This window comes from Sapajus apella, unplaced genomic scaffold (assembly GCF_009761245.1).
Source record: "Sapajus apella isolate SASKATOON/1434 unplaced genomic scaffold, GSC_monkey_1.0 scaffold50, whole genome shotgun sequence".
Lineage (NCBI taxonomy): Eukaryota > Metazoa > Chordata > Mammalia > Primates > Cebidae > Sapajus > Sapajus apella.
Window position 1 is genome coordinate 7,060,296 of NW_022436990.1, and position 26,613 is coordinate 7,086,908.

The following is a 26,613-nucleotide window of genomic DNA, read 5'->3' on the forward strand; positions in this document are numbered from 1 at the left end:
AACCAAAAAGATCATTCATATTTTGGACAATAAAGATAAAAGCAAGAAGACATTGATGTTCAAATGACTATGGGCAAAAGCCCACAGTCCAGCTAACACTGATGTTTTCTTTTAGATGTGACAAAGAGAGAATCGAGTTAAAATACTGGCCTTGAGGATCTAACAAATTATGCTTAACCTGCATGTGTTTTTAAGTTAAAAGTGGGCACTTCTGATTGTACAATAATTCATTGCACAGTTTGGACAATGCTTCTCTACACCCTGTGTGAAGCATGAATTACTGGTTCAGTTTGGGCTCTGTGCTAATTCAAGCATCCTCTCCTATCTGTACACCAATCAGGATGGAACTGGAAGACTTTATCTAAAATTAAGAAAAGCTGCCTGGATGTGGTGGCATACGCCTGTAATCTCAACACTTTCAGAGATCACAGCAGGAGGATAACTTGAAGCCAGAAGTTCAAGACAACCTAGGCAACATAGTGAGACACTGTCTACACACCAAAAAAATCGTAATTAGCCAGCCATGGTGGTGTACACCTCTGGTCCAAGCTACTCAGGATGCTGAGGCAGGAATATCACTTGAGGCCAGAAGGTCGAGGCTGCAGTGAGCCATGATCCCATCACTGTATTCCAGCCTGGGTGACAGAGAGAGATGCTGTCTCAACAACAAAAAAAAAGAAAGAAAGAAAGAAAGAAAAGAAAAGCCACCTGTACTATCTACATCTCTGAGTTTCCCAATACTTGCTAGTCATTCATAAGTTGAAGCCCATATTAAACTTCTCAATTAGAAAATACATTTGATGAGACTTTGGGGATATAATTTAGTGGAAGAGATGCTAGGTATAAGGTTCCTAAAAATACCTTGGGAGCCAGAATGAGACTGCTTATACCCCTCAGACACTCTCATCCTCTTCTCTGAACCCATACAAATAAATATTAAAACAAGCAGAAATAACATGGACCATCCAAAGAACTAGTGTATTCCTACTTGTTTTTACTGAGTTATAGTTATTCCTACTTGTTTTAACGAATAGTAAGAGTTGAAAAAGTAAGTAGAGATTAACATGCTCTGTATTGAAACCAAAGTATTCAAACCAAAAAAAAAAAAAAAAAAAAAAAACACAAAAAAATATAAAGGTGCATCACAAAAACTCATTTTCCTTTCATGGAGATCAGAGACAGCCCTAGAGACTTCTACTTCCAGGAAACTAGAGTAGATGTAATTAATCCCATTCCTCCCACTAACTACAATTGAAAACTTCAAACATTGTATCTAAAACAAACAAGATGACTCTAAAAGGTATAAAAAGAAAAGACAGACCAGGTTCTTCGGACCTGAGGAACAACCTGATGGTGAATTTCTTGGGTTTTCCTTTGTGCCTCATATCCCAGACTTGCAGCTGAAGAAACTGGCAACTCACAATTGCCAATGGGTACAGATAAGTCCCAAAAAACCCTTCCCTCCCTTGCCAAAGGACCAGCAAAAACGCAGCCTAGCAAGACAGACAACTTCTAAACAATAACCACTCTACTTCAACCAAACACCACAGAAAAAGCTATAACCCCATCCCAACCCATGCTAGTAAAAGCCTGGGCTTCCATTCTCAAGAAAATGTAACAGGCCAGGCACGGTGGTTCATGCCTGTAATCCCAGCACTTTGAGAGGCTAAGGAGGGCAGATCACTTGAACCCAGGAGTTCAAGACCAGCCTGGCAACATGGTAAAACCTCATCTCTGCAAAAAATATACATATAAAAAATTAGTTGGATGTGGTGGCACATGCTTACAGTACCAGCTACTAGGGAGGCTAAGTGAGAGGATCACCTGAACCTGGGAATTTGAGGCTGAGTGAGCCATGAGCACGCCACTGCATTCCAGCCTGGGTGACACAGCAAGACTGTCTCAAAAAAGAAAAGAAAAGAAAATGTAACAAAGCACCTCAGTACTCCAATAGGGGCGGAATGACAGGAGGCCTAGTGGAGTGTCAGGTCTTCCACCATTGCCCAGCACTAATGAGGCCGCTCCTATCATGGCATAGTGCAGACCACGTAAGAAGCCAGAACTCCCACCATTGCCCAGCAGTAATGAAGAGTTCCTCTCACACAAGTGTCAACAAATGCCAAGTGGGAAACTTGGACTTCCACCTCCACTTGGCAGTAATAATGCAGTGTCCCCCAGTTTCCCTGCCAGAGCAGTGTTAGTAAAAATAATAATAAATCAGCTAAAATAAAAGGTTTTAATAAGATCCAGAGTGTCATAACACAATATGAAAATGTCCAGGTTTCAAGGCCGGGCGTGGTGGCTCAAGCCTGTAATCCCAGCACTTTGGGAGGCCGAGGCGGGTGGATCACGAGGTCAAGAGATCGAGACCATCCTGGTCAACATGGTGAAACCCCGTCTCTACTAAAAATACAAAACATTAGCTGGGCATGGTGGTGCATGCCTGTAATCCCAGCTACTCAGGAGGCTGAGGCAGGAGAATTGCCTGAACCCAGGAGGCGGAGGTTGCGGTGAGCCGAGATTGCGCCATTGCACTCCAGCCTGGGTAACATGAGTGAAACTCCGTCTCAAAAAAAAAATAAAAAAAGAAAATGTCCAGGTTTCAACAGAAAATCACTCATTATATCAATAACCAGGAAAAGCTGAGACTTAATGAGAAAAGATAGCCAATAGATGCCTACATTGAGATACAGAGATGTTAGAATCATCTGACAAAGATTAAAGCAGCCATGATAAAAATGCTTCACTGACCAATTAAAAACACACTTGAAACAAATTAAAAAATAGACAACCTCAACAAAAAAACTGATGTTATAAAGAATCAAATGGAATTTTTATTTTATTTTATTTTATTTTTTGAGATGGAGTCTTGCTCTGTTGCCCAGGCTGGAGTGCAGTGGTGTGATCTCGGCTCACTGCAACCTCCCAGGTTCAAGCAATTCTCCTACCTCAAACTCCTTAGTAGCTGGGATTACAGGCGTGTACCACCACACCCGGCTAATTTTTGTGTTTTTAGTAGAGACAGGGGTTTCACCACATTGTCCAGGCTGGTCTCGAACTCTTGACCTCAAGTGACCCGCCCGCCTCTGCCTCTGAAAGTGCTGGGATTACAGGCATGAGCCACTACTCCCAGCCTCAAATAGAAATTTCAGAACTGAAAAACAACCAAAACAAAAAGCTTAGTAGATTGGGTCCTATTTTGTAATCCATTCTGCCAATCTCTATCTTTTAATTGGTGTATTTCAAAGATTTATATTTTACACAATTATTTATATGTTAGGACTTAAGTCTGCCATTTTATTTTCGTTTTCTGATTGTTCTCTTTGTTCTTTTCCTGTTTTTTTTCCCTGATTTCCTATGTGTTACTTGCACCTTTTTTAGAATTCCATTTTAATTTATCTATAATATTTGAAGTGTACCTCTTTGTATAGATTTTTTTTTACTGGTTGCTTGAGTACTACATTATATATACATAACATATCCAATATACTGGTGTTGAAGAAAAATCTTACCTCCCTTATGTCCCCTTGCTCTCTCCCATTTATAATATAATTGTCTTAGATGTCTTCTCTATATACATTTAGAACCACATTTGACAGTGTTAAAATTATTACTTCAACCATCAAGCATAATTTTAAAAACCAAGAGGAGAAGGAAAGGCTTTTATTTCCCCATATTTTTTCTTCCATGCTCTGTCTTCCTTCCTGATATTCCAATGTCCTTCTTTTGTCATTTTCTTTCTATTTAGAGAACTTTCTTTAGCCTTTCTTTTAGGGTAAGTCTGAGGGCAACAAATAGCTTTCCTTCATCTCAGAATATCTTCATTTCCCCTTCACTCTTGACAAATATTTTCACTGGATGGTAGTATCCTAGATTGACAGTAATTTTATTTCAGCCCTTGAAAAGTATTGTGATACTTTCTTCTGGCCTCCATGGCTTCTAACGAGAAATTTGCTGTTACTCTAATTGTTTTCCCTTACCCCAATAAGTAAGTTATCATTTTTTCTCTGAATGCTTTCAAGACTTTTTATTTGTCTTCAGCTTTCAGAAGTTTAATTATAATGTATCTTGGCATGGATTTCTTTGGATCCAACCTGTCTGGATACCAGCTTCTTGCATTTGTAGGTTTAGGTCTCTTGCCAATTTGGTGGGTGTTTTTGGCCGTTATTTCTTTCAGTACTTGTTCAGCCCAGCCTCTTTTCTTTTCTCCTTCTGTGACTCTCTTAAGAGGATGAAAGACAACCTACAGAGTCGTAGAAAGTATTTGCAAACCACGTATATGACAAGGGACAAGTTAATAACTAGAATATACAAAGAAATCTCAAAATTCAACAGTAAAGAAAAAAGCAATTTGATTAGCAAATGGGCAAAACACATGAAGAGACATTTTACAGATCTTAAATAAATGAAATTATTTTTCAAAATCATCAGTCATTAGGGAAATGTAAATTAAAATCAAAATTAAATATTACTACATGTCTATCTGAATTGCTAAAATAACAATAGAAACAACATCAAGTAGCATTATGGAGAAACTGATTACAGATACATTGCTGGTGAGAATGTAAAACAGTATAGACACTGAAATACCATTTGGCAATTTCTTAAAAACCTAAACATGCAACCACCATACAACCCAGAAACTGCACTCCTGGGCATTTGTCACAAAGAAATGATGATTTATATTCACACAAAAACCTGTACATGAATAGCATAGCAGCTTTCTTCACAATAACCAATGAGAGAATTTTTTTTAACTGTGTTACATTTATATGAGGTGTGTCCAGTCTTTTTGTCTCCTTGGGCCACATTGGAAGAAGAAGAATTTTCTTGGGCCATACATAAAACACACTAACACTAACAACAGCTGATGAGGTTTTTTTAAATTGCAAAAAAAAAAAAAAAATCTCATAATGTTTTAAGAAAGTTTACAAATTTGTGTTAGGCCTCATTCAAAGCCTTCTAGGGCCACATGTAGCCTGCAGGCCACCTGTTGGATAAGCTTGATCTATACCATAAAATATTGTTCAGCAATTAAAAAAGAAACACGTTACTAATATACACAATAACCTGGATGAATGTCCAGAGAATTATGCTGAGTTTTAAAACCCAATCTCAAAAAGTTATACACTGTATAAGTCCATTTATATAACATTCTTGGCTGGGCATGGTGACTCACGCCTGTAACCCCAGCACTTTGGGAGGCTGAGGTGGATGGATCACCTGAGGCTGGGAGTTCAAGACCAACCTATGGCAAAACCCTATCTCTGCTAAAAATACAAAAATTAGCCAAGCATGGTGGCAGGTGCCTATAATCCCAGCTACTCAGGAGGCTGGGGAAGGGAATCGCCTGAACCAGGGAGGCAGAGGTTGCAGTGAGCTGACATCACACCACTGCACTCCAGCATGGGTGACAGAGCAGGAGTCTGTCTCAAAAAAAAATGTATATATATATATACATTTACATATACATATATGTATAATGTTATATATGTGTGTGTGTGTATATAGATAGATAGATAGATAGATATAACATTCTTAAAATGACAAAATTATAGAAACTGATAACAGATTAGTGGATGAAATACCGTCTCACACCAGTTAGAATGGCAATCATCAGGCCAGGTGCGGTGATCCATGCCTGTAATTCCAGCACTTTGGGAGGCCAAGGCAGACAGATCACCTGAGGTCAGGAGTTCAAGACCAATTTGGCCAACATGGCAAAAACCCAGCTCTACCAAAAATACAAAAAGTTAGCCAAGTGTGGTGGTGCATGCCTGTAATCCCAGCTACTCAGGAGGCTGAGGCCTGAAAATCACTTGAGCCTGGGGGGTGGAGATTGCAGAAAGCCGAGCCCATGCCACTGCATTCTAGCATGGGAAACAGAGTAAGACTCTGTCTCAAAAAAAAAAAAAAAAAAAAAAAAAAAAAAAAAAAAAAAAAAAAAAAATTTAAATGAAGTCTAAGAATACTGATTCGAGTGAATGCTACTCTTAATATTATTGCTATTTATCCCTTCAGATGCAGCATTTTTTGAATTTGAATACCCCTGAAATTTTTATTCTATTATTCTTTTTTTCTTCTAGTAAGAAGGCTAACCATTTTAAGAAAAATTTATACCAGTTCTTCATAGTGTTACAATTGACATAATAGAAAAACGTCATGTTTCCTAACATCCTTTCTGAAAAGCACAGTGAGTTTTTAATGAAACTTCTTGGAAAGCCTTGAAAATCCTAACGCTCTTTCTTCCATAGTTCTCCTTATAGCTATTAATACACACTTAAACCACAGAATGTTCAACATTAAATCTTCCGTTACAGTGATCAGATTGACCATCACATTTCAAAAACTCAAAAAAGATGACAGTGAACAAAATATTGAATAACTTTCTCAGCTAACGTGTGTATTTATCACATCAGCTTTACTGTTTCTCTCAGATCATTCATAGTAGTTGGCTGTAGTAGTTGTTGCAATATGCACATTTGTTGCTCAGAATTCTTGTTTTTCACTCTGAGATTTTCTATTTGATCATGGTAGATGCCAGCCTCCAAGATGATCCCCAGTGGTTTTCACCTTTTGGTATTTACATTCTTGTGTAGTACCTCGCACATCGAATAGGACGGATCTGCCTAGCCAATAGGATATTACACAGATGAAGTGTGACTGCTAAGGCCAGGTCATAAAAAATATAATCACTTATATGCTAGTATTTCTTGGATCACTCACTCTGCAGAAAGCTGGCTGCTGTGTCATGCAGACACTCACACAGTCCTGTGGAAAGGTCCACATGGTGAAAAACTGAGGTCTTCTGCCAAGAGATCAACTTGCCAGTGTCATGAGTGGCTGATTGCGGAAGCGGATCCTCTAGGCTAAGTCGAGTCTCCAGATGACTGCAGCCCAGTTACCACCTTGATTGCGTGAGAGACTGTAAGTCAGAACCGTTATGATTAAACTGCTTTAGAATTCCTGACTTACAGAAAATGTGTGAGAAAATATGTACTCATTTCTACTTTAAGAAGCTAAATTTGGGGGTGGTTTGTTACTCGTTGATAGAGACGTAGGGAGCTGCTACACCAAAAACCTAAAATGTGGGAGTGGTTTTCGAACTAGGTAACGGGTAGAAGCCAGGACTGTCAGGAGAGTTGTGGTGAAACCTGAAATGTTTTGAAAGTTTGTATTTGCCCGATGACTTCTGAAAAAGCTAAGGGTAAAGAATTAAAGAAAAGTGAGGAAAACATTATTAGAAATTGGAGAGAGGGGGATTCTGGTTATATAGTGGCAGAAAGTTGAGTAACATTGTCGTGGTAATGTAAAAATTAGAAAACTGACTGGGCATGGTGTCTCGTACCTATAATCCCAGCATTTTTAGAGGCTGAGGTGGGAGTATCATTTGAGGCCAGAAATTTGAGACTAGCCTGGGCAAGACAGTGAGGATTCAGGTTCAAGATGCCTAACTAGAGACATTGGACACTCACCCTCTCCCCCATCTTAAAATAGAAGTCCGCTATTGAGGCAAGACAGAAGGCTGCTTATCTGTGGTGGTGAGTGGCAACCATGCCCCAACTGGCAATGTGGCTCCATGCCCAGGCTTATGTGCACAGGGCAAGATCCTTGCCCAATTCTATGTGGTGCTGTGGTGCTGTGGTGCTGCTGCCACCAAGAGCAGGCAAGCCTGAGAGCTACATGTCTGGGGTTGTGGATGGTGACCTCATATCACAGCCACTGCCAACACCAGTGCACAGCACTCAGACCCAGAGAATCATCCTGCCACTCTTACTGCCGGTACCCACACCCCGCCAGCTGCCTAGGGATCTCATTCACCCTCCCGGCCACCACTGCCACTCCCAGCATTTGAGCAGGCCACCTGGAGGCTCAAGAATTGACCTGCCTAGTCCCACTAACACTGGTACTAGCAAAGTGCCCACCCTGGGGCTGAGAACAGTACACTCGCCCCACTGCTGCCACCACTGGGGCCTCAAGACTGGCCCACTTGGCAGCTCTGTCCCCAGCGAAACAACTTCATCACAGCCTCCACTAACAAATGCACTCTAAACAACAAAAGAAATCACAGCTATCATTCATGCCATCTATAGCCAAAGAAATCATGCAGAGACTACACTACTACTGCACACATCCAGAATCAAAGCCCAAAGGGCCCTACCCAAGCAACACAATTGATACATCTTCAGGAAAATGTCCTCCCATATGAAAGCAAATTTTAAAAATTGGAAGAAATTACTCTTACACCAGATGTGTAGATATCAATTTTAGGATGCAGGAAACATGAAAAAGCAAGGAAAATGGCACCTCAAGAATGCAATAATTTCTCAGCAACAGATCCGAATCAAAAAGAAATTCATGAAAATATGAAAACAGAATTCAAAAGTGTGATACTAAATAAGCTCAGAGAGATATAAAATAATTCTGAAAAACAATACAAAGAAATAAGAAAAACAATTCAGAATATGGATGAGAAATTTAACAGATAAATATTTTTTAAAAGGACCAAACAGAAATTCTGGGACTGGAGAGCTCCTTCAATGAAATATAGAATACACTTGAAAGCTTCAGTGATAGGCTGGATCTGCTTTCTCCGTCAATGACAGAGAAAATTCTAAAAGTAGCAAGAGAAAAGTATCTGGTCACCTATAAAGGACCCCCTATTGGACTAACAGTTGACTTCTCAGCAGATACTTTACGGGCCAGGAGAGAATAAGATGAAATATTCAAAGTGCTGAAATCAAAAACTACTCCTACACAACAATACTACATCCAGCAAAATTATTCTTCATAAATGAAGAAGAAATAGTCTTTCCCAAGCAAATGCTGAGAGACTTCATCACTACTGAACTTACTTTACAATAAATACTTACGAAAGTCCTGAAGCTGTAAGAAAAAGATGACAGTTACCATTGTGAAAATACACAAACTTATAAAACTCACTGTAAAACAAACACAGAAATGAGGAAGAGAAAAGACTCAAATGGTACCACCACAGGAAAACCGCAAACCACAAGGACAAATGAAAAGAAAAAAAAAAGAAAGGAAGGAAGCAATCAGAATATAAATAACAAAAAAACAAATAAAACCTCACATATCAATAGAAACTTTGAATGTAAATGGATTAAATTCTCCACTTAAAAGATGTAGACCGGCTTAAGGAATTTTTAAAAAGTGAGCCAACTATATGCTGCCTACAAGAAACACACTTTACCTGTAAAGATAAATACAAACTGAAAGTAAAAGGATGTAAAAAGATATTCCACACAAACAGAAATCAAAAGCAAGCAGAAGTAATTATACCTATATCAGATAAAACAGACTTTAAGTCAAAAACTTAAAAAAAAAAGGACAAAGACAGTAATTATATAATGAGAAAGGGACAAATCCAGCAAGAGGATATAATAATTCTAAATATATATGCACCCAACACTAGAACACCCAGATTCATAAAGCAAATATTACTAGATCTAAAGAAAGAGCTAGACTCTGATACAATAATAGTGGGAGGCTTCAACTCCTCACTCTCAGAGAAACATTAGACTTAAACTGGACTTTAGACCAAATGGACCTAACAGACATTTATAGAACATTTTATCCAAACATTCTTCTCATCAGGACATGGCACATTCACCAAGATTGACTATATGTTAGGCCAAAAAGCATGTCTCAACAAATTTTTAAAAATCAAAATTATATCAAGTATCTTCTCAGAGCACAATGAATTAAAACTATATAAATCAATACCAGGAGGAACTTGGAAGCTATACAAATACATGGAAATTAAACAACATGCTCTTGAATGACCATTAAGATGGAAATCAAAAATTTCTTAAAACAACTGAAAATAGAAACACGACACATGCAAACCCCGTGTGACACAGCAAAAGCAATGCTAAAAGAGAAATGTATAGCAACAAATGCCTATATCAACAAAAATAAAGATTTTAAATAAACAATCTAATGATACACCCCAAGAAACTAGAAGAGCAAGAACAAACCAAACCCAAAATTAGCAAAAGAAAAAAAAAATAAAGATCAGAGAAGTAATGAGATATATATATATATATATATATATACACATATATGTGCTCTTAAATATATATATATATGCTCTTTGAAAAGATAAAATTTATAAACCGCTAGACTAAGAGTGAAGACCCAAATAAACACAGTCAGAAATGAAAAAGGAGACATTACAACTGATACCACAGAAATACAAAAGATCATCAGAGATGATTACAAACAGCTAATTATATGATAACAAATTAGAATATGTAGAGAAAATGAATAAATTCCTGGAAACAAAACCCACCAAGATTGAATTAGGATGAAATAAAAAACCTGAATAGACCAATAACAGGTAGCAAGGTTGAGTCAGTAATAAAAAGCCTCTCAACAAAGAAAAGTCCAGGACCAGATGAAACAGCAGCTGAATTCTACCAAATGTAAAAAGAAGAATTAATACCAATCCTCCTCAAACTATTCCAAAAAATTGAAAGGGAGGAAATTATCTCTAACTCATTCTACAAGGCCAGCATTACTCTGATGCCAAAACCAGACAAGGACACAACAGAAAAGTACAGGCCAATATCCCTGATTAACACAGATGCAAAAACCCTCAACAAAATACTAGCAAACTAAGTGCAACAGCACATCAAAAAGATAATATAACATCATTAATTTAAATTTACACTAGGAATGCAAGGATGGTTCAGCATATGCAACTCAATAAACATGATACACCACATCAGCAAAATGAAGGGCAAAACCATATGATCATCTCAATAGATGCAGAAAAAGAATTCAACACCCCTTTCAGGATCCAAAATGCCCAACAAACTAGGCATAGAAGGATCATACCTCAAAATAATAAAGGCCATATAGGACAAACCCACAGTTATCATCATACTGAATGGGAAAAGTTGAAAGCCTTTCATCTACTAACTAGAACAAGTCAAGAAAGCCCACTTTCACCACTTCTTTTCATCATAGTACTGGAAGTCCTAGGCAGAGCAATCAGGCAATAAAAAGAAAAGGCATCTAACTTGGAAAAGAGGAAGTCAAATGATCACTCTTTGCAGACAACATAATTTTATATCTAGAAAAAAACAAAAGATGCCACCAAAAATCTCTTAGAACTGATAAATTCAATAAAATTACAGGATACAAAAACACAAAAATTGGTAGGATTTCTATACTCCAATAATGAAATAGGCAAAAAACAAATCAAGAAGGCAATCTCATTTACAATAGTTACCAAAAAAATACCTAGAAACAAATTTAACCAAGGATATGAAAGATCTCTACAAGGAAATCTACAAACACTGATGAAAGAAATTGAAGAGGATACAAATAAATGGAAAGACATCCTGTACCCATGGATTGGAAGAATTCATATCATTAAAATGACCATACTCCCCAAAGTAATATACAGATTCAGTGCAATCCCTATCAAAAATACCAATATTATTTGTCACAGAAATAGAAAAAAAATTCCAAAATTTGTATGAAACCAAGAAAGAACACAAATAGCCAAAGCAATACTGAGCAAAAAGAACCAAGATGGAGGTATCACACTACCTGACTTCAAAACATACTGCAAGTAACAAAAACAGCATAATATTGGCATAAAAATAGATAAATATATCAATCGAATAGAATAGAGAATGCAGAAATAAATTCATATATTTATAGCCAACTGATTTTCAAAGCCACCAAGAACATTCATTGGGGAAACAAAACCCTCTTCGATAAATGGTGCTGAGACAACTGGATAACCATATTGAGAAGAATAAAACTAACTATGAGATACATGACCTGAAAAGAAAAAAAAAAATGAAACTGTACCCCCATCTTTCACCATATACAAAAGTCAACTCAAAATGTATTAAAGACTTAAAAGTAAGACCTGAAACTATAAAACCACTAGAAGAAAACAGGGAAAACTTCAGGATACTGGTCTAGGCAAAGATTTTATGGCTGAGACCTCAAAAGCACAAGCAACAAAAACAAAAATAGGCTGGGCACAGTGGCTCACACCTATAATCCGAGCAGTTTGGGAGGCCGACATGGGCAGATTGCTTAATCCCAGGAGTTCAAGACCGGCCTGGGCAATATGGCAAAACCCCATGTCTAACAACAACAACAAAAAAATTAGCTAGGTGTTGTTGCATATGTCTTTAGTCCCTGCTACTCAGGAGGCTGAGGTAGGAGGATCACTTGAACCCAGGAGGCAGAGGTTGCAGTTAACCAAGATCACACCATTGCACTCCAGCCTGGGCAACAGAGCAATACCCTGTCTCAAAAAAGGGATAAAACCTCTGAATGGGAGAAAATATTTGCAAATTACTCTTTGGACAGGGACTAATATACAAAATATACAAGGAACTCAAACAACTCAACAGTGGAAAAAAATAATTTCATTTGAAAATGGGGAAAGGCCATTAATAGACATTTCTTGAAAGAAGACATACAAATGCCCAACAAGTATATGAAAAAATGTTCAACATCACTAAGTCATAAGGGAAATGCAAATCAAAACTACAATGAGGTATTGTCTCACCCCAATTCTAATGGCTATTATTAAAAAGACAAAAAATAACAGATGCTGGTGAGGATGTGGAGAAAACCGTCTTCATACACTGTTGATGGGAATGTAAATTAGTACAACTACTATAAAAAACAGTATGGAGGTTTTTCAGGAAACTGAAAGTATTCATTTTAGTTTCAGCAATCACAATACTGGGTATCTATCCAAAGGAAAAGAAATTACTATGTCAAAGTGATACTTGTGCTTGCAGGTTTATCTTTGCTATTAACAATAGCAAAGATACAGAATCGACCTAAGCATCCATCAATGGATGAATGGATAGAGAAATGTGCTATCTACACACAATGGAAAACTATTCAGCCATAAAAATAATGAACTCACGGCTGGGCTCAGTGGCTCATGCCTGTAATCCCAGCACTTTGGGAGGCCAAGGCTGGTGGATCACTTGAGAGCAGGAGTTTGAGATCAGCTTGGACAACTTGGTGAAACTCCATCTCTACTAAAAATACAAAATTAGCTGGGCATGGTGGCACACGCCTGTAATCCCAGTTACTTGGGAGGCCTAGACACAAGAATCACTTGAATCCGGGAGGCAGAGGTTGCAGTGAGCTGAGATTGTACCACTGCACTCCAAACTGGGTGACAAAGTGAGACTCCATCACAAAAAAAAAAAAAAAAAAAAAGAAGAAGAAGAAGGAAATCATGTCATTTGTAGCAACATGAATGGAACTGGAGGTCATTATGCTGCAGAAAATAGGCCAAGCACAGAAAGACAAATACTGCATGTTCTTACCCATATGTGGGAGCTAAAAACCTTGATCTCGTGGACATAGAGAATTAAAAGATAGAAAGATGTCAGCCAGTAACTGGGAAGGTGGAGAAGGAGGAGGGGATGAAGAGATGTTGTTTACGGGTATAAATGCATAGTTAGATAGAAGAAAAGTTCTATTGTTTGATACCAAACTAGAGCAATTACCCTTAGCAACCAGAAGAAAGGACTTGAAGTAACACCAACACATAAGAATGATAAACACTCAAGGTGATAGATACCCCCATTACCCTGACTTGATCATTATACATTCTATGCACCTAACAAACACTCATGTCTAACGCATAAATTTATAACATATTATATATCAATAAAAAACAGATGTACTATATTTACTTTGTCAGAACATTATATACCATACTCTCTTTTTTTTTTTTGAGCCAGGGTTTTGCTCTGTTGCCCAGGCTGGAGTGCTGTGACATGATCACAGCTCACTGCAGCCTCGATGTCCCTTGCTTAAGCAACCATCCTTCCATCTCAGCCTCCTGAGTAGCTAGGAAGGTGTGCACCACTACACCCAGCTACTTTTAAATTTTTTCACAGAAACAGGGTATGTTTCCTATGTGACCCAGGCTAGTCTTGAATTCCTGGGCTCAAGCGATCCTCCCCACTCAGTCTCCCAAAATGCCAGGAGTATAGGCATGAGCCACTGTACCTGGCTTACTTGCTCCCTCCTAACCAGTGTGTGGTGGAGCCAGTTCATACCAGTTCAGAAAAGCCAATTGTTAAATTTTCAGGAAATTTGCAAGCTAGTTGTTGAGCACATCTATTATTAAAATTAAATTATGTACTATATTACTATATATTGTATATACAATATTACTATATTACTATATAATGGTGTGATGAGCACACCTCTTCTCAACTCAGCATTCAGTGACATCATGTTGCTATCCTGAAATCAGCCATGGTGGAAATATTGATACCTAGAAATTAGCCAATGCTACAAATCAGGACTTGATTTATTGTTTTTCATGACTGTCTTGACAAGAGAGTGATAAAGAAAATATTAATAATACAAATTAAAAGTATATAGTCATTACATTTTAGATAGCATACCAAAAAAATGAGTAAATATTTTAAAACTATTATCCAATACATCAAAGAAGCCCCTTATACTATTGACAAATTTGTGAACTTCTGATATACATCTTCATTGTTTCACATTTGTCTTACTCATTAACGTAAACAAAAATATCAACCAACATTCACGTTAGAAGGAATCTTTCATCAATGACATGAGCAGCTTCTTTGCTAAATCAGATAATAGTCATGCATTTATTCATAGTCTGATTTTTGTGACACTATTGAGGTGATTTTTAAAACTGTTAGTGGATTTTCAAAAAAAAAAAAAGCATCTCACCCTATAGTTACAGGCTGAAAAACAAGGTATTTCAACTTAAAATATATGTCACTTCTAAAAAAACACAGTGCTGCTCTTGCCTCCAGTCAATCTAAGTTATACAGTTAATATATTTAATGCTTACCAGTCCTTATTCTGATGCCTCTAGTCATTCTGGTTGTCTGAAGCTCATTCTCTTATAGATTCTTTAGGTAGTATTATTGGAATAACGGTCCCTGAGTTTTTGTTTGCTGACAACAATTTGTGCCCTTTATCTCTGAAAGTCAGTTTTGCTGAACATAAAATCTTTAGCCACATTTTCTTTCCTTGCATATCTTAAATAGGTCTAGTATAAAGCATTCTGTTGAAAAATTCAATAATCTCAATTTCTTTCCCTTATAAGTCACATGCTCTTTTTTTTTTTAGATGTTCCCCCAGTTTTTTCTTTTTTCTTAAAGTTTAGTAATTTTACTAGAATATGTCTTGTTATTGGTCTTTCTGATTGGATATTCTCAGTCACACTTTCAATACATAATTTGGAATCATTTTTTATTTCAGCAAACTTTTCTATACTTCAGTTTTTATTATTTGTTCTGTTCTTTTACTTTGGTTTTCTTCAGGGACCCTATAATTCACATAATCAATATACTCTTTTTGCCTGTCTTTAATATTTGTCATTTCCTGTTGAATCCCTTTAATGTCTTTTCATATTTATTTTTATGTTTAATTTTCCTGTTTTGCACATTCTATTTCCTTTATGGAAGTATTTATTGGGTTTGTTCATTTTTATGTTTCTTCTAGTTTAGTCTTCACTTTTGAAATTTTTTTTTTGTTCTTTGCTGAATTCTGCCACTTCATTTCTGAGTTTTCCTAATTGTTATATATTTGTTCTGTCATGTCTAACATTTTCTTAATATATTTTAGTTGTTTTGAAATAGTAGGTCATAGTTTTGATTTTTCTGACATAAAAATACTATTCACTGTACCTCTTATTCTTTTTCTTATAACAACTTTGTATGAGATTTGAACTTAATACTTTTTAACTGCTTAGTTTATGTGAAAATAGTTTTTCGAGACATGTAGAATAAGCAGTGTACAGGAAACCTCTATCATCACAGAGTTCCCTCTTTTTTTTCTTTATTATTATTATTTTTTTGCCTGATTTCTTCCTTTTGTTTTTTTTCTGTTCGTTTGTTTGTTTTTATATATTTTTTATTGTACTTTAGGTTCTGGGGTACATGTGCAGATCATGCAGGATTGTTGCATAGGTACATACATGGCAATGTGGTTTGCTGCCTCCAACCCCCGTCACCTATATCTGGCATTTCTCCCCATGTTATCCCTCCCCAACCTCCCTACCCCCACGTTGTCCTTCCCCTATTCTCCCCCAACAGATCCCAGTGTATGATGTTCCCCTCCCTATGTCTATGTGTTCTCATTGTTCAACACTTGCCTATGAGCGAGAACATGCAGAGTTCCCTCTTTATTTGTGTATTGTTGTGCCCAGTAAGGCGGTGGCTTGCTTTCTGAGCTTTCTTGGTTCTGTTTCCATACTCCACTTCAATCTGAACCAATTCTTTCCTTCATCGCTATTGTTTCTATCCTGATCAATTTTGATTCCATTCCCAAGAGTTTCTCAGTGTGAGGCTGTTACCCAGAAGGGTCCCCTGTCAGGTCAGTTTTGAGAGCTCCTCCGGGATAGACCCCTCTAGTTTTCTCAGTCCTTACTGCAGAACCTCGCACTCACTTTGTGTTGGAGAGAGCAAAACCCCTCCCTCCAGGTTTCAGCTGCTTTTCTCTGAATTCCAGTGAATTCCTGTTGGCTACCTTAGGGTTCTGTTCTTTTTCTGTTCTTCCTTCTTTTTCCTGCACAGTTGCTATTTGGGTTCCATAGCTAATGGTGTTTTGGCCCCATCCATTTGTAGTTTGGAGTTTGTGGGGGAAACTTTCTATTTAGTTACATTGTAAATGGAGTTCATGAGTTTTTAGTTCTGTCTCCAGTTTATCTGACAGTTTTTATGTAGAGAGTAAGAGAGACTGAAAAACTATCCTACGTGGAGAAATACAGAGATTGAAACTATGCTGCTTCCAGTATCATCTCCCCAGAATTCTCCATCTAAAGTTAATTTCTGTATAAACGTAGAGGCCCAATTTCCATGTTTTCCCACATGTATAACTATTTTTCCAAAACTGCTACAATAACTATTTTTCCAAAAGTCTACTTTGTCATTGCTTTGCAATCCTGCCTCTGTTGTACATCAAGTGTTCATAGATGCACAAGTGTGATGGGTTTGCTTCTGGACTCTATTCTGCTTCATTAGCCTAATCGCCTATTCCTGTGCCAATATCTCACTGTTTTAACAATGGAATCTTTATTAAAATTCTAATATCTGGTAAAGAAATATCTCCTTACCTTGTTCTTGTTTGGAAGTGTTTGGCCCATTGTTCTTCCATATACATTTCCACATCAAGTTGGTTGAGAGAAAAACCATGTTAGAATTTTAGTTGAAACTGCATCAAAACTATTTGACAATTTGAATTGCAGTTTATATTACAACATTGAGTCTTCCTATCCATACATTGTATGGTGATTTCTTTGTTTTCTTTGAATTTTTAGAAGACCTTTATAAAACACATTATATAAGATGGGCATGTCCTGGGGATCTAATGTACAGCATGAGTGGTGATAGATATGTTAATTACTTTGATTGTGGTAATCATTATACAATGCATATGTATATTAAATCATGTTGTACACCTTGAATATATTGTCTTTATTCGACCATTAAATATTTTTAAAGAAATTTGTATTAAATAAATTTACTTTTTGGTAAATCCTTTACTATCTTGTCAGCTCTTCAATATTTTTGGAAAGATTTTTAAAAATAATTTTGCAGCATTTTTTAATCATTTACAAAAAGAAGAGAAGCTCAGATAACCAACCAACAATATTACTGAAAATAGTATTTTCAAGTAGAGTTCATAAATTCCACTTAGTACTTTTGCCTCTTGTTAGCCAATTAGTGTGATATAAAAAGGTAAATATGGGCTGGGAGCAGTGGCTTATGCCTGTAATCCCAGGACTTTGGGAGGCCGAGGTGGGCAGATCACCTGAGGTCAGGAGTTCAAAACCAGCCTGGCCAACATGGTGAAACCCCGTCTCTACTAAAAATACAAAAATTACCTGGGTGTGGTTGCAGGCACCTGTAGTCCCAGCTACTTGGCAGGCTGAGGCAGGAGAATTGCTTGAACCCGAGAGATGGAGGTTGCAGTTAGCCAAGATTATGCCACCTCCAGCCTGGACGACACAGCCAGACTCCATCTAAAAAAAAAAAAAGGAAATATGGCTGCTTCATCTCTGAACAAAATTGTCCCTTGGTAGCAAATTGTAAGACATACATTTGAGTGCAAGTAACTTACTTGAAAAGTGAAGGTAGAGAACTGGGAAAGTGAGACAAAGATGTGAACAAATACTGATCTCTGTTATTGCTAGTATGAGTATAAATGGGAAGAATCAGTTTGTAAAACAATTTGGCTTTATCCTATAAAGTTAAATATTAGTATACCCAAATGCATACAGAAATTCTACTCCTAGCTTTATATACAAGTAAAATTCGCATATATGCCAGGAGACATGTACAAGTCCTGATCTTAACAGCAAAAACTGGAAACACCCTAAATGTTCACAAAGAAATAGATAAATTATAGTGCTTATAGCAATAAAACAGGATGCACTATAGCTATATGCAATGACATAGATGAATCTTAGCTACAATGTAGAGTAAAAAAAAAGGAAGTATCAGAAGACTGTAAGATTTTATTTTTTAATTTTTTTATTTTATCTTTTTGAGGCGGAGTTTCCCTCTTGTTGCCCAGGCTGGAGGGCAATGGCATGATCTCAGCTCACCACAACCTCCATCTCCTGGGTTCAAGCAATTTTCCTGCCTCAGCCTCCTGAGCAGCTGTGATTACAGGCATGCACCACCATGCCTGGCTAATTTTGTATTTTTAGTAGAGATGGGGTTTCTACATGTTTGTCAGGCTGGTCTCGAACTCCCAACCTCAGATAATCTGCCTGCCTCAGCCTCAGCACACAGTGCCTCATGCCTATAATCCCAGCACTTTAGGAGGCTAAGGTGGGCGGATCACTTGAGGCCAGGAGCTCAAGACCAAACTGGTCATCATAGGGAAACCCTATCTTCCACAAAAAAATTAGCTGGGTGTGGTGGTACATGCCTGTAATCCCAGCTACTAGGGAGGGAGGCTGAGGCAGGAGAATCACTTGAACCCAGGAGGAAAAGGCTACAGCAAGCCAAGATCCCGCCACTGCACTCCAGCCTGGAGTTTTTGAAAAATACTCCCCTAGATCATCCAGAGGGCTACCTTGGTGCCAAATGGCATTCTTCAGGTTCATTTTTTTCCTTTTTTGTTGACCTTCTTATCGACTCAATTAGACCATTTAAAACTGCAGGTATTTATTCCTGGGTTCCCTTCAGATGGCTATGGGAGAACTGCTGACAGTGGCCATGGAGTTGAATGGGGCTGGGAGAAGAAATCCAGGGAGGTTGCAGCCTCTCTGATTTCAACACACAGAACCATCTCTCACACCTGTTCATGGTGACATCTAGGAACTGTGGCTGGTTTTTTGTTTTTATTTGTTTGCTTGTTTGTTTGTTTTTAGATTACCTTATCCCTTCCCAGAGAGCACAGGAGTTTATAAATTGAGACAGGAAATCATGGGGAATTGATAAATGTTAGAAATATCTTTACTCTTAGGAAAACAGTTTGGAGACAAATGGTCTAGAATCTTGGGCGACGATCAGTGTGAAATTCTAACATATAAAAACATCAAAGTGCCCTCTGCTGGCAGCCAGTGTTCACCACCACTAGTCTGCAATTACGAAGTCATACAGACTTCATTAGTATGTACTAAGTTTTAAATCGATACACAGGGAGTTATGCTATACTTACTATCGTGTTCTCCAACTGACAAAATGGAAATGACACCCCATAAGTTAGAATAGCTCTGAGTTACACAGAATCTACTGTTAAAAGACAACTTTTGCTACGTGATTTTAAGTATTACAAACAAATCTATACACTATTTGAAAATGAAATGGGGTAGTTATTTATAATTATTGGGAATAATTGTTATATTAAAATTAACTGTTTTGGCCAGGTGCAAATGGCTCACACCTGTAATCCCAGTACTTTGGGAGGCCAAGGCAGGTGGAGCACTTGAGGCCAGGAGTTCAAGACCAGCCTGGCCAACATGGCAAAACCCTCTCTACTAAATATACAAAAAACTAGTCAGGCATGGTGGCTTGCATCTATAAATCCAGCTACTCGGGAGGCTGAGGCAGGAGAATCGCTTGAACCTGAGTGGTGGAGGTTGCAGTGAGCTGAGGTCACGCCATTGCACACTAGCCTGGGTGATGGAGTGAGACTCTGTGTCAAAAAATAATAATAAAATAAAAAATTAAATTAACTGTTTTGGAAATCTTGTAATAGGTGTATTTCTGGAATAAGCATATGTCATATATGCTTCTAACTTCACACTTTTTTTTTTTTCCATGGTCTCACTCTGTCACCCAGGCTGGAGTGCAGTGGTGCAACCTGCTCTCACTACAGCCTCCGCCCCCTAGACTCAAGCAATCCTCCCGTCTCAGACTCCCAAGTAGCTGAGGCCACAGGTGCATGCTACCACACTCAGCTAATTTTTTTTTTTTTTTTTGTAGAGACAGGGTTTCTCTATGTTGCCCAGGTTGGTTTCGAATTCCAGAGCTCCAGTGGCCAGCCCACCTCAGCCTCCCACAGTACTAAGATTACAGGCATGAGCCACCATGCCTAGCCCTGAATTATTAAAATTAAATTTGCATTTGTTGTGGTTAATAAAGTGATTTATTACTTTATATATGAACTTGGGTTTATAATGGAGTTAAATAAAATTAAGTGGAGGAATGAAATAACATCTTGAAAATTCAGGTCATTCAAATTAATAAATTCTTTCTGCACAATGGTTCAATCACAGATCACTGCCTCCTAGAACTCCTGGTCTCAATTGATCCTGCCTCAGCCTCTCGAGTAGCTAGGACTACAGGTGTGAGCCACCACACCCAGCTAGTTTTTATTTTTTATAGATTTCGCTTTGTTGACCAGGCTGGTCTCAAACTCCTGTCTTCAAGCAGTCCTCCTGCCTTGGCCTTCCAATGTGCTGGGATTACAGGTATGAGCCACCACACCCAGCATAAATTAATAATTCCAAAGCTGCATATTTATTCCTGTGTCAGCACAGTCCTAGGAAGATATTTAAAAGATCAGCATCATTTATCTCTCTCAACATTAACTACTTAGTTTTATTACACACCTAATGTAGGACCCATTTAACTTTTTTTTTTTTTTTTTTCACTCTGCTCATGCCTCCACAATCAAATCCCCCACTTCCTCTGTCCCGGTTATCAGGCCCACTCATGCTCCGTTTCTCTCCTGGTCCAGAAAATACTCCAGACTCCTGCCCATGAACACCCATGTTACTGGGGTGGTCCTGGTGGAATGAACCCTGCTGCCCATAGCTGCTGCTCTGTTGGCTATACTGACTTGGAGATTTACTGTAGGAAATAGCTTGGGGTGGGTAACTAGTGGGAGGCTGCTGCCCATAGCTGCTTTGTTGACCATAGTTACTCTGCTGTCCATAGCTGCTCAGTTGCCCATAGGTGTTCTGCTGAGAGTAACTGCTCTGATCATAACTAGTCAGCTGTGTAGAGGAATAGCTGGTAGGAGGGTAGGATGGAGGTGCGGTAACTGGCTGTATGGGGCAGCTCCCAGGTACCTGTGGATAACTGTAGTTACTCTGTCCATATCCTAGGCCAAGCTGGTTATAACCCCCTGTGCTGATTGAGGTTGACTAGTCTCAATGGGCTTGTTACCATCCTGTGGTCTTGTAGGTGCAGTGGCTGCTGGCTGCTGCCCATAGGCTGGGTAAGCAGGCTGAGTGCCATATGCAGACTGAGCTGTGTAGGTGGCCTGGGTGTTGGTGACTGTAGCAGTGGTGGTATCATTAGCACCAGTGCCACACCCCTGGACAGGTGGGCTGTATGCCTGAGGGGCAGTTGGAGTAGTATAACCAGTAGGAGGCAGTCCCTAAGAAGTTGCATAGGCGGTCTGCCCATAGGTTGCAGCGGTCTGAGCCTGGTATACCTGACATCAGTGGGCTGTCCATAGGTTCCATAGCTTTGTTGCCCATATGCCTGGGTGGTCTGTGCATATCCTTGAGTGGGCTGGGCAGTGTAAGCACTGTTGCCCTGCTGCGCTGCAGCTTGGCTGTAGGCACTGTAATCCGTGGACGCCATTTTCTCTCCTTCCTCCTCATTCTCTCAATGTCTGTCTCCCTTTTGCTCTTGTTTAACTTTTATCTGAAACAATTATAGAAATCATATGCTTCCCAATCAAAGCTCTAATAATCTCATGCCTATATATTGAGGTCACTAAAACATTACTATAACTTTGGATATAATTCAGCGTACCAATGATAATGTTTACTCTCTAAGAAAATAAACTATGAAACTAGTTCTAGATCTTTATTTAAAAATATCAACAAATTCATTTTCCAGTATGAATATTTATTAATTTGCCATTTGTAAATTGTCTGTATTATCAGTAAAGTCATCACTGATTAAGAATATTCTAGAGATTATATTGATTATGGTAGATAATTAGGTAAAAACACAATCATACAAAGTTTGATTTCAATAATTTTGAGGATAAAATTGGGAGAAATGTGGGGTAAAAATCTACAACATGGTTATTGATTTAGTAGATAATTTTAAACGATGTAGTTAGTCCCCCAAATCTGTGGGCTTCCCGTCAGCTAGGTTCAACCAACCACAGATAGAAAATATTCAGAAAAAAAATGAAGAGTTTCATCTGTACTGAACATGTAATGTCCTTTCTTCCTCGTCATTATTTCCTACACAATACAGTATAACAAGTATTTACACAGCATCATATTGAGAATTACAAGTAATCTAGAGATGAATTAAAGGATGATGTGCATAGTTTATATGCAAATACGACACCACGTTGTAAAAGGGACTTGAGCATCTGTGGATTTTGGTATTTGCAGGGATCTTGGAACCAATCCCCTGAGGATGTTGATGGATGATTATATTTACTGCCACATCCCTTCAGAGCACTTTGGTCTGTATTAAAAGTTCTCATGTTCCCTTTTGTTTAATTACATACTTTGTTTCTACAATAACTCTAAAGCATATAATCAGTTACAATGTTCCTAAGCCTTTTACATGGTGAATTCTTTTCAGCTAATAAAGAGTAATAACAATGTAATCCTTGTGTAGAACTTTATCTTCTTCCTGAATATCTCTTAATTACTATGCAACAGGATTAAATACAACTGAAGTCTCACTGTACCATTTTGAGTAATTAGGAGGAAAAATACAAATTCTAACCTGGGCACCTGTCTTGTAGGAATTTACTGCCACCTTCAGGTTTTAATAAAAATGAACTGGGACTGTAGCTTTTACAATTCTAGGTTCCTGGTTAATGTAGTAGAAATATTATTTTCTGGTTTTAGAAGCAAAGTGCTATCTAATTTAGATTGCAGTACCAATGTATTTCAGGAAATACCTTTCATCTTGTCTTTTTGTCTTTTGTGATTCTTTCAATAATGTGTTATTGAAAATTAAAGACTGTGTTTTATCAGCCATTATAACTATAATTATATACTGGAAGTTCTCAGATCTGTGTCCAGAATGTACTTTGTATCATTAATCTAAATCTAACAAAAAAAAAAATTGTTACAGCAAACTGTTTTAAATGTTCCATGTGTCAATGCCTTCCAGCCAAAGGCCACCAGGAACACCTGTAGTTGCTCATTTCAGGGAGGGAGAAACCACACCATAGGTAACTGTGGGTGTCTGGGTAAGAAGGTGTTAAAAGGGACTTATAGGATTTGGGCTTTCATTGGGAGATTTTTTGGTAGGGTTCAAGGAAGTGGGCTTTGCTCTGGATAAAATGCTGTCAGGAAGCAGGGGCAATCCCATAATTTAGTTAGTATCTTAATAAATTTTATTTATAAAGCAGGAGGAATGAAGGAGGTTAATGCTATAATTGGTAAAGAAACAGAAGTTATTCACATTAGCCAGAATAGGGGTATGTTTCACATTTTTTGTGGTCTGCAGACTTTTGTCTATATTTAGACAAGATGTTGGGGGGGGTGGGCATTGACCCCACTTCCTCACAGTCACAGAGTAGCCTTGTTTGATGTTGGTGTTCTGTGAGACTGTTTACGTTCAACAGAACACCAAGGCCTATCTGGGAGTCAGGCAGTTCAGGGACTGCTTTTCTCTTTTCATGTGTATATTTGCAATTCCATGAATACCTTTTTTAAAATTCTTTGAATTTCTAGTAAAATTTAAAAAGCGTGTTATGATTTTCAAAGTGGCTATCAACAGAATATGAAGCTCTAAGTATGCATCAAAAATATTGCAAGGGTGTGAAATCCAGCTCAAAATCATTTGGAAAAAGGGAAATTTATTAGAAAACCCATGTAACATGAGGAAGACTGGAGTTGCAGATGCACTATGAGTCAGCTGATAGCACAAGGTTAAATGCCAGGAAACTCCCCCTCCACCTCTCATCTCTTCAGCTGTCTCCACAGTGCAGGAAATGTGATTGCCTATAATTTCCAAACTTTGTTGTCCCAGTTTCAACATAAGAGGGAGACTGACACTCTTCCCTGCAGTTATACTTTAAGAGATCCAAGAGAAGGGTTTCAACTGGGACAGGCTGAGTTACATGTTCACCTAGTGCTCTCAACTAGGACCAAGCATTGTGGAATATTAGAGAAAGGGGCGTTCTCATTAGAACCACACAGTCAGATCAGGGACGTATCAAGGAAGAAGCATTTCCAGGAAAAAGTAGAAGTGAAGTTCTGGGTAAGCAAAAGATTTGAAAAAAAATTTAAAGCTGGGAGAAAAAAGAAATCAGTTCTGGATTCTAGAAATAAAACATTTGCGAGAGAGAGAAAGAGAGAGACATAGCTAGACCATCACAATTATTTCAGTAAAATATACCAGAGGCTTGAATTAGGGCAGCATCAGTGGGAATAGAGAAAAGACAATGATTTTAGAGTTGGAAATGTTTCAGAGTTAGAATCTACAGGACTACCTAATTCCATAGATATGAGAAGCAAGGAGTCAAAATTCATAAATAGCCTTACATAGGATTTATCATGTAACATACCCTGTTCTACACACTTGACATATATTAAGTCCTCACTACAACCTTATGAAGTATTATAATTTCCATTTTCAGATGGGAAAATTGAGGCACAAAAAGGTTAAGAAATTACCCAAGGTTGGTCGGGTGCATTGACTCACACCTGTAATCCCAGCACTTTGGGAGGCCAAGGCCGGTAGATCACCTGAAGTCAGGAGTTTAAGACCAGCCTAACATGCTGAAACCCCATCTCTACTAAAAATACAAAAATTAGCAAGGCCTGGTGGCACACACCTGTAATCCCAGCCCCTCAGAAGGCTGAGGCAGGATAATCACTTGAAGCTGGGAGGTGGAGGGTGCAGTGAGCTGAGATGGTAGCACTGCACTCCAGCCTGGGCAACAAGAGTGAGACTCTGTCTCAAAAAAAAAAAAAAAAAAAAAAGTTACCCAAGGTCATACAGCTGATAAATGGTAGAGTTCACACCCAGGTAGTCTGGCTCCAAAATCAATGAATTTAGTCACCTGCCACAACCTCCTCAAGGCCTGAATTTGGGTGGGTGGTTGTGTGAATCAAGGGCTGAAGCACAAATGGAGTACATTCCAGAATGGGAGAGGAATGTGCAGAGGAGATAATATTTGGTTTTCTGTATATTAAGTTGTAAAAGTGTTAAGAGAATAATAGATGGTAAACAGCCAGGTAAAAGAGTTGTTGTGGAAAAAAAAAAAAAAAGAAATAATAATAGATGGAAATGCACAAAGGCAATTTGAATATATAACTCAGGTGAGGGCAGAGGCTTAGATTTAGAATTTGTTAGGTTCTAAATGATAGCTGAAGCCAATGAGTGAATGAAATTTTCTAAAAGGAATAGAATGAAGGCCTAATATGCAGCCCAGAGAAAAATAAAGAAAAGGTAGAATAATCATCTTGAATAATCACCTGGAAAATTAACTAACCCAGCGTTTCTGATGATTAGGACAAAGTAGGCATCATCATATACTGTTAGTAGGAGTGCAAATTGGTACAATTTGTTTGCAGGAAAATTTGGCAATATCTAATAAAATACAAATTTTCCCTACCATCTGACCCAGCAATTGTACCAGAAATTTATGCTACAAATATACTCTTTCCTAGCATCAAAGATATATGTACAAGAGTGTTCACTGCAGCCTTGTTTAATAAGAAGGAAGAAAGAGAAGGAGGGAATAAAGAAGGGAGGAAAACAGAAACCTCGATGTTCATCAGTATTGTGCTGGCATTCCATACCACAGAATTCCATGTGGTTATTCCATAAAAATAAATACCATGTGGTCATTATCAAGAATAATGTAGATATCTGGGACCTTCTATGGAAAGATCATCAATGTACACTAGAAATCTTCAGTGATGGGGGAAAAAAGACAAAAAAACAACCACCAACAACAAATGTTAAAAAAGAAAGAAAAAGAGAGGCTATATTAGTCCATTTTCATGCTGCTGATAAAGACATACCTAAGACTGGGTAATTTATACAGAAAAAAAGGGGTTTAAGGACTTACAGTTCCACATGGCTGGGGAGTCCTCACAATCATGGCAGAAGGCAAAGAGGCGCAAGTCACATATTACATAGATGGCAGCAGGTAAAGAGAGAGCATGGGCAGGGGAGCTCCCATTTT

General features: G+C 38.1%; 1 long non-coding RNA gene and 1 pseudogene across 1 annotated transcript; one reads left to right on the top strand and one right to left on the bottom strand.

Moving 5' to 3' along the window:
- Nucleotides 1-2,080: 2,080 nt before the first annotated feature.
- Nucleotides 2,081-2,796, top strand: LOC116526378. Its single transcript, XR_004258119.1, has 2 exons — nucleotides 2,081-2,280; nucleotides 2,600-2,796. It is a non-coding gene; the product is annotated as an uncharacterized LOC116526378 (long non-coding RNA).
- An 18,107-nt stretch (nucleotides 2,797-20,903) lies between these two features.
- LOC116526255 lies at nucleotides 20,904-25,180 on the bottom strand (annotated as a pseudogene).
- Nucleotides 25,181-26,613: the final 1,433 nt, after the last annotated feature.